The following is a 12217-nucleotide window of genomic DNA, read 5'->3' as shown; positions in this document are numbered from 1 at the left end:
TATATAAAATCTGTATTAATGTTTTGATTCTGAAGGATATTTACCTTATCTATTGGCCCTAATATCATCGCATACCCAAAAGCTTTAGAATATGGAAACCTGCCATTGATTGTTAAGTATCATGGGACTCTTAATATTTTTGCCTGATTTCAGAAGAAGGGATTACTAAGGAGCCATTGCACAGTACAAAGAAGCATAAGGTCAAGGAAACCAAAAATCCCTGTGGGGTTGATAAGGATTTGTGCCAACACAGAGGACTTATTTTGGGGTTCTGAGAAGTGGTTGGCAAATCTAGAGGTTGGACTTCCCTATGCCTAGTTTCTGCAAGTATCTTTGTTTGGCTTTAATTTTGACTCCCCTCTCCCCTGTGACTGAAGGAAAAAACTCAGACTAAGGAATCATACTTCCCTTTTACCTCAAACTTTTCCCCCTTTTCTCTTTTATAGTATGGCAATTTTCTGTAGTCCTGGCTCAGTGATGGGCAACTTTTTTGAGCTTGGTGTGTCAAAATTTGTCCAAAAAATGAGCATAATTTGGGTGGTGTGTCACTTCGAGAAAGAAAACCATAATTTTGTGATATTTATAGTTTAAGTAACAAAAATGTATAATTGTAATATATAAATGTATTTAATAAAGCAATAACTAATTATTTAACTTTCCTGCTTAGTGACTCCTTTGTTCATCTGTCAGTCACTTTCTTTTGTTGGTCTGGATATTATTTAACTTATGTGGTGTGAATCTTAAAAACTTCTCAGACTGTACCTTAGAAGATTTGGTTAAGCTATTCCCCTATTGTAATAATGGAGAAACTTGATCAGGAATGTATTGGGAACTTTTAAAATTACTCCACCCTACTCAGACAGTGCCTTAGGGGAAGATAAAGTTGTAAATTCCTGTTTGAACAATTAAATTCCCCAACTCATACCTTATAGTAAAGCTAGAACCTTAAGCTAGATCTATTTTTAGATCTAATACAAAAAGGTGTTAAGTACCTGTAAAGGTTAAATTAGTACCTAAAAAGGTCAAGTAACTTACAAAAAGGCAAGCTTAACAAAGAGGTGTGAAGTACTCAGAAGATTTAATCTAACCAGAGAAGGTGAAAACCAAAGAAGGTGAAAACTAAGAATGGGCAGTCCTGGAAAAAAGGGTCTACTATGATTGGTAGATGTGAAAATTTAGGGGAGGTGACATAAGAGAAAATTTCTTTAAAAGGAACAGGTAAAAAGTCAGGAGACAATTGAATTCAGCTTGGAGAGCAATTCATTTCGAAGTGGAGGGAGATTCTGAATTGGAGTTCAGGAGATTCAGTGGAGGACTGGAGCTTGCTTGGAGATGATCTTGTGGTAAGTAATAAGACTGACTTGCTCCCCCTTAGGCTCAGGCCTAGGCCATTTTGACCTAGGCCTTGGCTCAGCCTGAGCCAGAGCAGTTTAAAAGTTTAAATTAATTCTCTCTCTCTCTCTCTCTCTCTCTCTCTCTCTCTCTCTCTCTCTCTCTCTCTCTCTCTCTCTCCTTCCTTTAGTTCCTTCTTTCTTTATTAATTAAAATCTCCATAAATCCCAGCTGACTGGGGTATTTTCATATTTGGGAATTTTCCATGACAACCACTTACTTAGATTTTAAGTCAAAACACTAAAAATTATCCTTTACAATTTTGGCATTTACAGTGGGGTGCTGTGAACTAAGATAAGTGAGGGGGAGGGGGAATTTTTTTAAAAAATATATTTTATTTGATCATTTCCAAGCATTATTCGTTAAAGACATAGATCATTTTCTTTTCCTCCCCCCCCCCCCCTAGCCGACGCGTAAATCCACTGGGCATTACATGTTTTCTTGATTTGAACCCATTGCTTTGTTGATAATATTTGCATTTAGAGTCTCTCCTCTGTCATGTTCCCTCAACCGCTGTATTCAGGCAGTTGCTTTTCCTCGGTGTTTCCACTCCCATAGTTTATCCTTTGCTTATGAATAGTGTTTTTTTCTCCTAGATCCCTGCAAATTGTTCAGGGACATTACACCGCCATTAATGGAGAAGTCCATTACGTTCGATTATACCACAATGTATTAGTCTCTGTGTACAATGTTCTCCTGGTTCTGCTCCTCTCGCTCTGCATCAGTTCCTGGAGGTTGTTCCAGTCTCCATGGAACACCTCCACTTTATTATTCCTTTTAGCACAATAGTATTCCATCACCAACATATACCACAATTTGCTCAGCCATTCCCCAATTGATGGACATCCCCTCGTTTTCCAGTTTTTGGCCACCACAAAGAGCGCAGCTATGAATATTTTTGTACAAGTCTTTTTCCTTATTATCTCTTTGGGGTACAGACCCAGCAGTGCTATGGCTGGATCAAAGGGCAGATATTCTTTTGTCGCCCTTTGGGCATAGTTCCAAACTGCCCTCCAGAATGGCTGGATCAGTTCACAACTCCACCAGCAATGAACCAATGTCCCTACTTTGCCACATCCGGGAGGGGGAATTTTTTAACTAACCTGCCTGTTAGTGATTTTTTTTGTTGCTGAATTTCATTGGCTAAATCTGCAATTGAAGGTTGGTATTTTGTACACTTCAAGCCCAAGCAAGCACTAGTAACTTCATCTGTCAATCTGTTTCTTTTGATATTATTTAATGCTGAGAATAAGATCTCACAAAAGTACTGTGTCAAGGAAGCTCATCCCCTCCCCCCTCCTGAGTAACTTTACCTGTCTTATCAAACATTCCTGACATACCACAGTTGCACCAGTGTTGGTGTATGTTCTGTATGTCAATAAGTTAAGGTTTGGGTCAGGTGAGGAGGAGAATAACCAAGGAGACTGAGGAGACCAATGAGAAGACCATGAGGGAAGCATGAGGAGAAGAGACAGAGCAGGAGGTGAGGGGGAATGAAAAAGAAACTGACAGTTTAGGCAGCACAGTCAGGTTACTTAGGAAAGATTGTCTACACTTCCTAATAAACTTTATAAAATATATTTCTCTGGGTAGAAAGAAATATTATTATTTTTTAATTATTACAGATGGCAACCACGATATGGGTCTAAGAATAACCCTTAATTTTCTTCCGAGAGAAGTTTTGAGTCTTAGGTAAAGGTTAGGTAAGATAGAAGTGGTTTCAGTTAGTTAGCCTGCCTTCATATGCAAAAAGACCTTGGCAGAGAGAAGAAATGGGCTGCTGTTTTTCCAGGATTGGATCACATTGGATTGTTGAGAAAAACTCCTTCCCTGGTGGCATTCCCCTCCCCAACGCATCCCATTTTTTCTTTCAGCTTGAATAAGGGTGAAGGGGGCCTTTTAGCCCTTAGGGAATCAGTGGGTTTTAGGACCCAACAGAAACTCCTGCTCTTTTATTTTCCATAGCAGGAAAGCAACTGGAGTTCCTTCTCTCAGCCTAGTGTGGGGCAGTAGAGAAGGGAAAGGAAGCTTTTTGCCAAAAGCAGATGGACCCATAGGAGGGGCTGCTTTATATTAAAGGGCAGGATCCTGTGGGTGCAAAAAATACAGACTGGTTTCTTCCCAGCATCCATAGTCTTCCTCACATGGTCACCTCCCCCCCATCTTAAACCAAGGGGCATTAGGACCCAACAGATCTTTACCAGCCTAGTGTCTGCCTCACTTTCCCCACATGCTGCTGCTGCATTACCTTAAATTAATCCTGGGCTTCCAGGCTGTGTATTAAGGCCCAATGGAACTCCCTGCCCTCCCCCCCCCCCACACACACTTTGAAAACACGTGGCTGTTCCAGCGGAAGAAATTTAACTCCATTTTTCTTTCCCTTCTTTCCTCCCCCTCAAAAAGTCCTTAAGCCTGGGCTAAGAGAAAGTGTTCTTTTACTTAAAACTTCATTCCTCTCTCTCTCCCTCCCCTGCTCTCAAACTTTGCTTAAAGCCACATTTTACTTGGGAGTGCCTGTCTTCATTAGCATTTTAAAAGAAGCTTTCCAGGAAGAAGGCTTGCCTTTCTTTAGCATTTAAAAGACAATTTTTTTTTTTGCTTCCTCTTTATCTGACTGCTTGCTTAGATAGGTCTACCCACAGGAGCCTTCGACTCTACATGCATTTATAGCGCCACCCACTGTCGAGAATTAAAACTGCAGGAAAATAAAAAGAATTCCTTTGCTACTGCTACTAGTGATCTAAAATAATGCTATTAAATTGAATACATTTAAATAAAAGGATTATTATTAGGAAATATTAATAATATTGAATTTAAATTAAAATCAAATTTCTAAATTTGAACAAAGTCAACATTAAATAAAATTAATTACATGCAATATTAAGTAATAATAATATTGATGATAATTATTAATTTTCAATCATTATTATTTATGACTAATGGTTATTATTGATTATTGATACTTGTTGTTTATGGTTTAGGGTTGTTAAATATTAATAGCAACAATTATTAAACTAAATACACTTTCATTATTGATACTATTGCTGGGCAACAATAACTGTTTCCTTACATTAGCTTTTTGTTTTAAACCTTCTCTTATTGACTTCCACAATAACATTGAAGAATTCTGTCTCTATTTTTTTTATGCTTTATGAAGTTTTAATTGCTTAAGCTGATCATTTAGTAATACTCAAACAAGTTTAAATAGGACATACAGACTAGACAATATGGGAAATACTGCAACACATCAAAGGAAATCAGGAAATATTCCTCCTGATTCAGCCCTGTATAAACTTTTAAATTCCTGGAGTGATGCAAATTTGCCTAAGGAGAATTGGATGGCAAAGAAAGAAGCTAGGAAGCTTTGTAAGGCATGGATGGACATAACTTTTACTTGGCCAAAATATGGCTTTTTTGACTTCAAGATCTTAAAAGATTTGAAGTTAGCCATTAAAAACAAAGAGTCCAAAGATTATAAATACTGGTACTTATGGGCATATTTTGTAGATGAATCAACTATTCCCTCCAGTAAGAAAACCTTCCTTTCTTTGGAACCAAACCATTCTAGCTTAACTCCTTCAGTGATATCTAGCAAAGAAAATGCTCTGTCATCCTACCTGACCTGTGAGGAGGTTTCTCCTCATATTGACCAAAACCAGGTCCTCTCCCTGTCAGACTTCACTCATCCCCTACTCCTCCCATCCTCTTTCCTCCCAATCTACCTCTCTACCCTCCTTTGCCCATCCATCTCCCCTATCCCTACCCCTATCATCCCTACTTCAATCCTTTTCCCTATCCTCCTTCCTACTCTCCTTACTGTGACCCTCCTAGACCTCACCCATCCTACTCCTCTCCACCCAGTAACCAGTCCCACCCCCTTCTTCTCCAACCAGCCCCCAGCCCTGCCCCCAATCCTTTCACTTTACTTCCCCACCTACTGACCAGCTCCATTCCACCACCCCACCCACTTACCCTACCAGCCTCACTACAACCCACTCCACTGACCTCCAGAATATAGGCCAAGCAGCAGTTGCCACAGATGATTCAAATAAAGGTTTTTTTTTTTCCCTCTAAGAGTTGTCCCTACATATAACAGACATGGAGATTTAGGAAACATTAGACATCATATACCCTTTTCTCCACAGAACATTAATAGATTCAAAGAAAAAACCTTTATATGAAACTGATCCTGTGGTGGTGATAAATACATTTGAAAGCATTTTTTGCACATATAATCCCACATGGCTTGATGTAGAAGATTTGCTCCAGGCCTTGCTAACAGAAAGGGAAAGGAATAAAATTCTTTCTCTTGTTAATCAGGCCCAAGGAGAGGGAACAGCTCATTGGACAATAGAAGATCCCAAATGGGACCCAAATTCAGAGCAAGATTACTTACAACTGTGCCAGGCTAGAAATGAATTGATAAAAGCTATGAAAGCATGTTCTGATAGGCCTGGTACATGGACTAAATTTGAAAATCTTAAGCAAGAAGATAGCGAAAATCCCGCCCAGTTTATGGATAGACTTAGGGAGTTGGGAGGAAGATATATTGAGCTTGATCTAGATAGGGAAAGGGACCTTAGACAAATCGGAATGCAATTTGTGAAAAACAGTTGTAAGGTAGTTAGGAATTATTTTATGACTAGCTGTCCACATTGGCCTACTTTGGACCTTGAAGAATTGAAAAGAGTGGCAGTTTATGCTTTTGAGGGACATAAGGAAAAGGAGAAGGAGAACACTGATTTAGTGGAAGCATTAAGAAGGAAATAAAGGAATTAACTGCTAAACAGGGTGAGAAGGATAAGGAGAATGTTACTTTAGTAGAGACATTGAGGAAGGAAATAAAAGAATTAACTGAAACAGTTGTAAAGGTAAAGCAAGGAGAGGTCATAGCTCCCTTACAAGAATCCACAAAGCAACCACTAATATGTTATTTTTGTGGAAAAACTGGTCATGTGATTACAAATTGTAAGAAGAGGAATCAGGTAAATAGGAATGGAAGTTTCAGGAATAGTCATATTGATAGGAGGAATAATTATTCCAATGAAGCTAATAAAAACTCACACCCAAACACCTGTACTCAACGTGGGAACTCTCCTCAGCATGGGAGATTCCAGAGGTGTGGACAAAGGATTGTGATGACTGATGGTACTTGGGAGGGGAAGGAACCACAGTCAGGAGCCTTGTCAGACCTCATTGCCTTATTGATGTTAACTGTTGCAGTTTATTCCCCTCCCCAGAATGAAGAAGTCTCTGTAACTCAATTCTAAATACAAGATGTATGTAATTTAATGTTAACCAATTTATGAGTTATCAACAATTGAAATGTTCTATTATATTGTCTTTATTTGTACCTTCCTTATGACTATGATTATACTGAAGAATATCATTGTAAAAGCCCATGAACAGCATTTTGTTCCTTTTTTGCCTTTGTTAATTGTCACACAGAACTGATGGATGGACTCCATCATACTGGTTTCAATCTATATAACGGTTTTGGAGAATTTAATTGTCTAATAACTTAAGATTGATTTTAATGAGTATTCAGATATGGTTTTCAGATATCTGGGAGCATCCCTACCTTTGAGTGATCATTTATTTTCTTTGCCTCTTGAGATTTTTGTAACAATAGATAAGGGTCTATTTGTAGTTGAAATAGAGTGCAATAGCATTATTGTATTTTGCCATCTCTGCATTTATTATAAATGTAATGGATGACAAATCTGTAGTAATTTTCACTTTTTAGTCCTCAGTTCCACGTAAAAATGGTTGGGACATATTGGAGACACTTCTGTTACTCTGTTATAGTCTCATACCAAGAGGAGGGAGGTGCCCAAGTAGCTTAATTAACCTGTAATGTGTTATAATCTCATCCAGTAGGTGGGAATGAATTTTCCTGTGAAGCCTAGTAGCTTTGAAATGGATTTCTTATATTTGTAACTCTTCATCAATTGCATAGAGGTTTTTCTGGGTCTCTCTCCCACCAAATTTTGGAATGATGGTAATAGCAGACTTTGTTAACAATATCTTTGCCAAAGTTGAAAGATTGGCAAAATCTGTAGAACTTTATGATAAGTGTTCATGTGTTCAAAGGTTTTTACATGTCACACAGCTAGTCATGTAAATCCTAATGATAGTGGTTTGTTTTGTTTATTGTCATTAATGTGCCCTTATAACTTGGGGGATTTTGGTATTTTTTAGAATCTGTATTAGTTGTTGTACTACTGTTTTTAAAAGGTTTTTACCTGGTGAAAAAATTATGTACACTCACACTGTGGATCCTGACCAAGTTAAGAGTGATATACATTTCATTTTTGAGTGAGCACCTTTTGTGTTGTGCCTCTGCTTGGCACATGGGATGTGAACTGTGAAATTATGATTTTTTTCATTGTTTTTTTTCTCTTTATGCTTGCAATAGGATATTTGATTTTTTTCCTTTCTTTTTTCCTAACCTTGATGATACTTGAAGTAAATGAAATCAGTATTAATGTTTTTCTTTTTACCTGAAGGATAAAGTTTACAGTATCTATTAGCCCTAGTAATATGTATACACAAAAGGCTTTTGACTATGGAAACCTGCCATTTATTGATAAATGTTATGGGACTTTGTTTAAAGATTATGTCTGATTCCAGGAGAAGGGAACAAAAGAGCCAATATATAATGCCAAGTAGCATGAGGTCAAAACAGACCAAACCCAATCCAGGGAGGATTGTTGAACTTCTATGTCAATACAAAAGGATTTGAAACTGGTGTGCAAATTGAGGTTGTGGCCCTTGACATATGTTAAGATGCAGGACTTCCTTGAACTACACTCCATGTGCAATACTTTGAGACAAGTACCTTGGTTTGGCTATCATCCTGGCTCCCCTTATCTCTGACAGTGAAGGTAAAATCAGACCAGGGAATGAATTTTTCCATTTGCTGCTGAAACTTAGTCCTTTCTCTCTTATAGTTTGGCAATTTTCTGTAGTCCTGGCTGCAAAAGGGTAAAGTGCTACATTGCTTGTGGCTGTGATTCAAGAACCTGTTACAGTTCTGCCTCCCTTTCCCCTCCCCCGGTTTTAGTCAGCCATCTTCTAAGTAACTCGGGGGAACTATGAGAGTTCAGAGAAATATTCTTTATTCTTCTTTTCTCAAGTAAGGGGGTTTATTGGGAGCAACAGGATGGAGAACTGAGGTAAGCTGAGGTGAGAGGGATGAGGGTTTCTCTAATCTATAATGAGGGATAGGACAAGTTTGGGAAATGTCAGTCTTGTCACAACTGTGACTCAGGGACAGTCAGAGAGGTGGAGGACAACTGTTTAATCTTCTTTTCTTCTTTAAACCAGTCAGATAATCTTTGCTTGAGTAATTCAAGTCCAGACTCTGTCTAAAACCACAAAGGTCTCTCTCTGCCTAGATCAGAAAAAAACAGCCTCTCCCTTGGTCAGAAACCCCAGACAAGAAGAAGACCCTGTTCATCTCCTCTGGTCAGGCTCCAACTGCCTTTACTGGGAACATTCTGTTTGGAATCTTCACCTTGATTGGCAGATCAAGTCCCCAGCTTTCTGTCTTGCATGCCTGAGATTCTCTCTTCCTTCATGCCTTTCCACACTTCCCTCCCCTTTCTAGGGTCACATAGATGATGTCTACCTGCATATGTTGACTACCTGCATATATGAGCCTGAACTTGACTGGGAGGCCAAAGACAGGACAAAGGGGAGCCAGGAAGTTATAAGAAGGGTTAAGCAGGAAGTTCTGGCTCTTTCTGTCTCTGACATTCTGCCAAGGAACTTCCATGCTGGGGTCTGCTAGAGGAGCCACATATGCAAAGTTAGATTAGGGCCCCCATTTCTACCTCTCTCATCTTCTACCTATCCAAGTACTCTTAATAAATGTTACTAAAATCTGAGGAATAGGTCCTAATTTTATTAAAACTAACCATAAACAAATGGGAGGGTCAGTAATAGTTTGTCTCCCAGACCCATGGATAAGAGAAGAATTTATGATCACATAAGACATAGAGAACATTAAGAGAAGTAAAATGGATAATTATGATTACATGAAATTATTTCTATAGAAAGAAAACCAATGCAATGAAGATTAGAAGGGAAATGAAAAATTGGGAGGAAATTTTATAACAAATATCTCTGACAAGGGTCTGTGAATTTCAAAACTACTCCACCCTATTCAGACCATTGTTTGGAGGATGGGATTTAGCTATTTCCTGATCAATGACAATGGAGATACTTGGAGTAACAGAGTCAGGTCTTGGAAACTGCAAATCTCCACCTTACTTAGGTAGAGATTAGGGAGAACTGCAGCAAAAAGCTCAAGATTTAATTATTTGAGAATATGGCCCTCAACAGACATGTGCAAAAAAGGACAGACCTCTGGGCAGTCCTAGGTCAAGCTAGAGCCACCATTGGCACTTGTGAGGCACAGGAAATGAGGTAGGGAACAGCCTCTGGAATTCGCTCACTTCCTGTGGACGAGGCGAGAGGCAGTTCCTGTGAGGAGCTTGAGCAGAGAGGAGGCCGGCAGACAGCTTCTTTCAGATCAGTCATGTGAGTCAAGGACTGATTCCCTTCTTTACCTTGGCCTTCCAGGCCTAAAAACTCCCTCTGACTCTATCAGAAGGTTGAGTTAACCTCTTTCCATTTCCTCCTCTCTCCTTCTCTCCCTCTCCCATTTCTTACTCCCGTTGTGATTAAACCACCATAAACTCCATTCTGACTTGAGTGTTTCATTTAGGGAATTACATAGCTGATTTCCCTGGCGACCATAAATTAATATTTTTAACAACCTTTAAAGGTGATTTTCACCACAACAGTTCTCATTTCTTAAATATACTGAGCACTGACTCAAATATGTCATTCCCCAGTTAATAAATAAATGATATGAATAGATGATTCTCAAATGAAGGAATTAAAACTATAGTTATATGAAAAAATGTTTTAATCAATATTTGATTAGAAATATATAAATCAAATCTGATGTAAGGAATTAAATTTAGGGTTTGACTAAATATATGAGAATTCTAAAATAATATTATGGTCACCGATTTAAAATTATTATAGCTCAATCAAAATGACTTTCAGTAGTTTATTTACAAAGAGGTGGAGATAGTGAAAGTATAGAAATGTAAAAAGAGGGTAGAGAAAATATCTCGTTTATCACACTAAATGTTGCTCCAGTGTCTGGAGCAACCCTGGCAGGGCTTCATAACCCTCAGCCAGAGGACCCAGTGGTAAATTAACAGAGGGTTCCACCCACATGGCCTCCTCCAAGAGAGTAAGGCCTCTCCAGACCTAATCTCTCCAGAAACCAGGAAAGGAGGGTCAGCTACTCACTCACCCAAGACAAACTCCAAAGGAAAAGACCTAGGTGCAGTCTTACCAGAATCAGTTCAAGAGTCAAAGTCCCAGTTCAAGTTCCAAGCTGAAGATTCAAGCTGAAGACCCAATCTGAAGATCCTTTGGATAGGAAGTTCAGGATTTTTTATAGTCCTTTTTCCATGTCACATGGAAATGGAATCTACCTCTTGTCTTCTGAGGGTATAAATAAACTCTTATCAAAGGATTCACAAGTTTCAAAGGATAGAGCTCTCCAAGTAAATGACTTGTAAACCCTCTTACTTAGTGTTAAGTAGGGGTGCTTAAGTTTTTGGTTGATTAATTCAAAATAGACAAAGAGAATAATGAATTCCCTTTCACACTGATAACCACCTCACATGTATCAGAATGGCTAATATAACCAAAAAGGAAATGATAAATATTGGAGAGGATGTGGGAAAATTAGGACATTCATATACTGTTGGTGGATCTGAGAACTGATACAGCCATTCTGGAGAGCAATAAGGAACCATAGCCAAAGGGCTATAAAACTAGGCATCCTTTGAACCAGTAATACCAACTGCTACTAGGTTCATATCCCAAGGAGATCAAAGGAAAAGGGAAAGGACACAAAAGTACAAAAATACTAATAGCGGCTCTCTTTGTAGTGGCAAAGACTTGGAAACAGTGGATAACCATCAACTGGGAATGGCTGAAAAAACTGTGGTATATGATTGTAATGGAATACTATTGGGCCATGAGAAATGAAGAATAGGATGATTTCAGAAAAACCTGGAAAGATTTCGATAAAATGATACAAGGTGAAGTAAGCAGAACTAAGAGAAAGTTGTATACAGAAAGAGCAATATTCTATAATGATCCCCTGTGAAGGACTCAACTATTATCAGTAGTGCAAGGATCCAAGATAACCCCAAGTTTCACAGGATGAAAAATGTTACCAATAGCCATAGAAGAAGCTGTTGGGAGTCTGAATGCAGGTTGAAATATATCACTGAAATGTAAAAAAACTCCATTCAATAATGTATAGACACCGAGAAGTCTAAATTACAGGAATCTTTATTATGCTGGCCAGGGCAAGTCTCTTAAGGAGAAGTGCACTGAACAAAGGTTTAGGAACAGAATATATAGGAGCAGGGACCCTTCTTTTGGCACATGCACCAAAGAAGGGGATTGGTAATTTTGAACAAAGAATACATATGTATTCATACAGATATTATGTCAGCAAAACAATAATTCACGGAAACAGACTTTAACAGCTTCTCAAGATTTCAGTGGTATCAGTGAAGATATACGTCCTGCCAAAAATTTGCTACAAGTGAGGAGAGTCTTTTTACAGTTCCTATAGACTCTCTGGAACCTTAGCATAAATTTAGCCACTGGGAGTTACAAATTTATGAAGGGCTGGTTCCCTAAATTTATGAAGGACTGGTTTCCTGGTTCCTTGAGAATGCAGGTTTTTTCCTCTCTGCTTCATTATTTTTAGCTTCAT

This window comes from Monodelphis domestica, chromosome 3, assembly GCF_027887165.1.
Source record: "Monodelphis domestica isolate mMonDom1 chromosome 3, mMonDom1.pri, whole genome shotgun sequence".
NCBI lineage: Eukaryota > Metazoa > Chordata > Mammalia > Didelphimorphia > Didelphidae > Monodelphis > Monodelphis domestica.
This window is presented reverse-complemented; position numbering follows the sequence as displayed.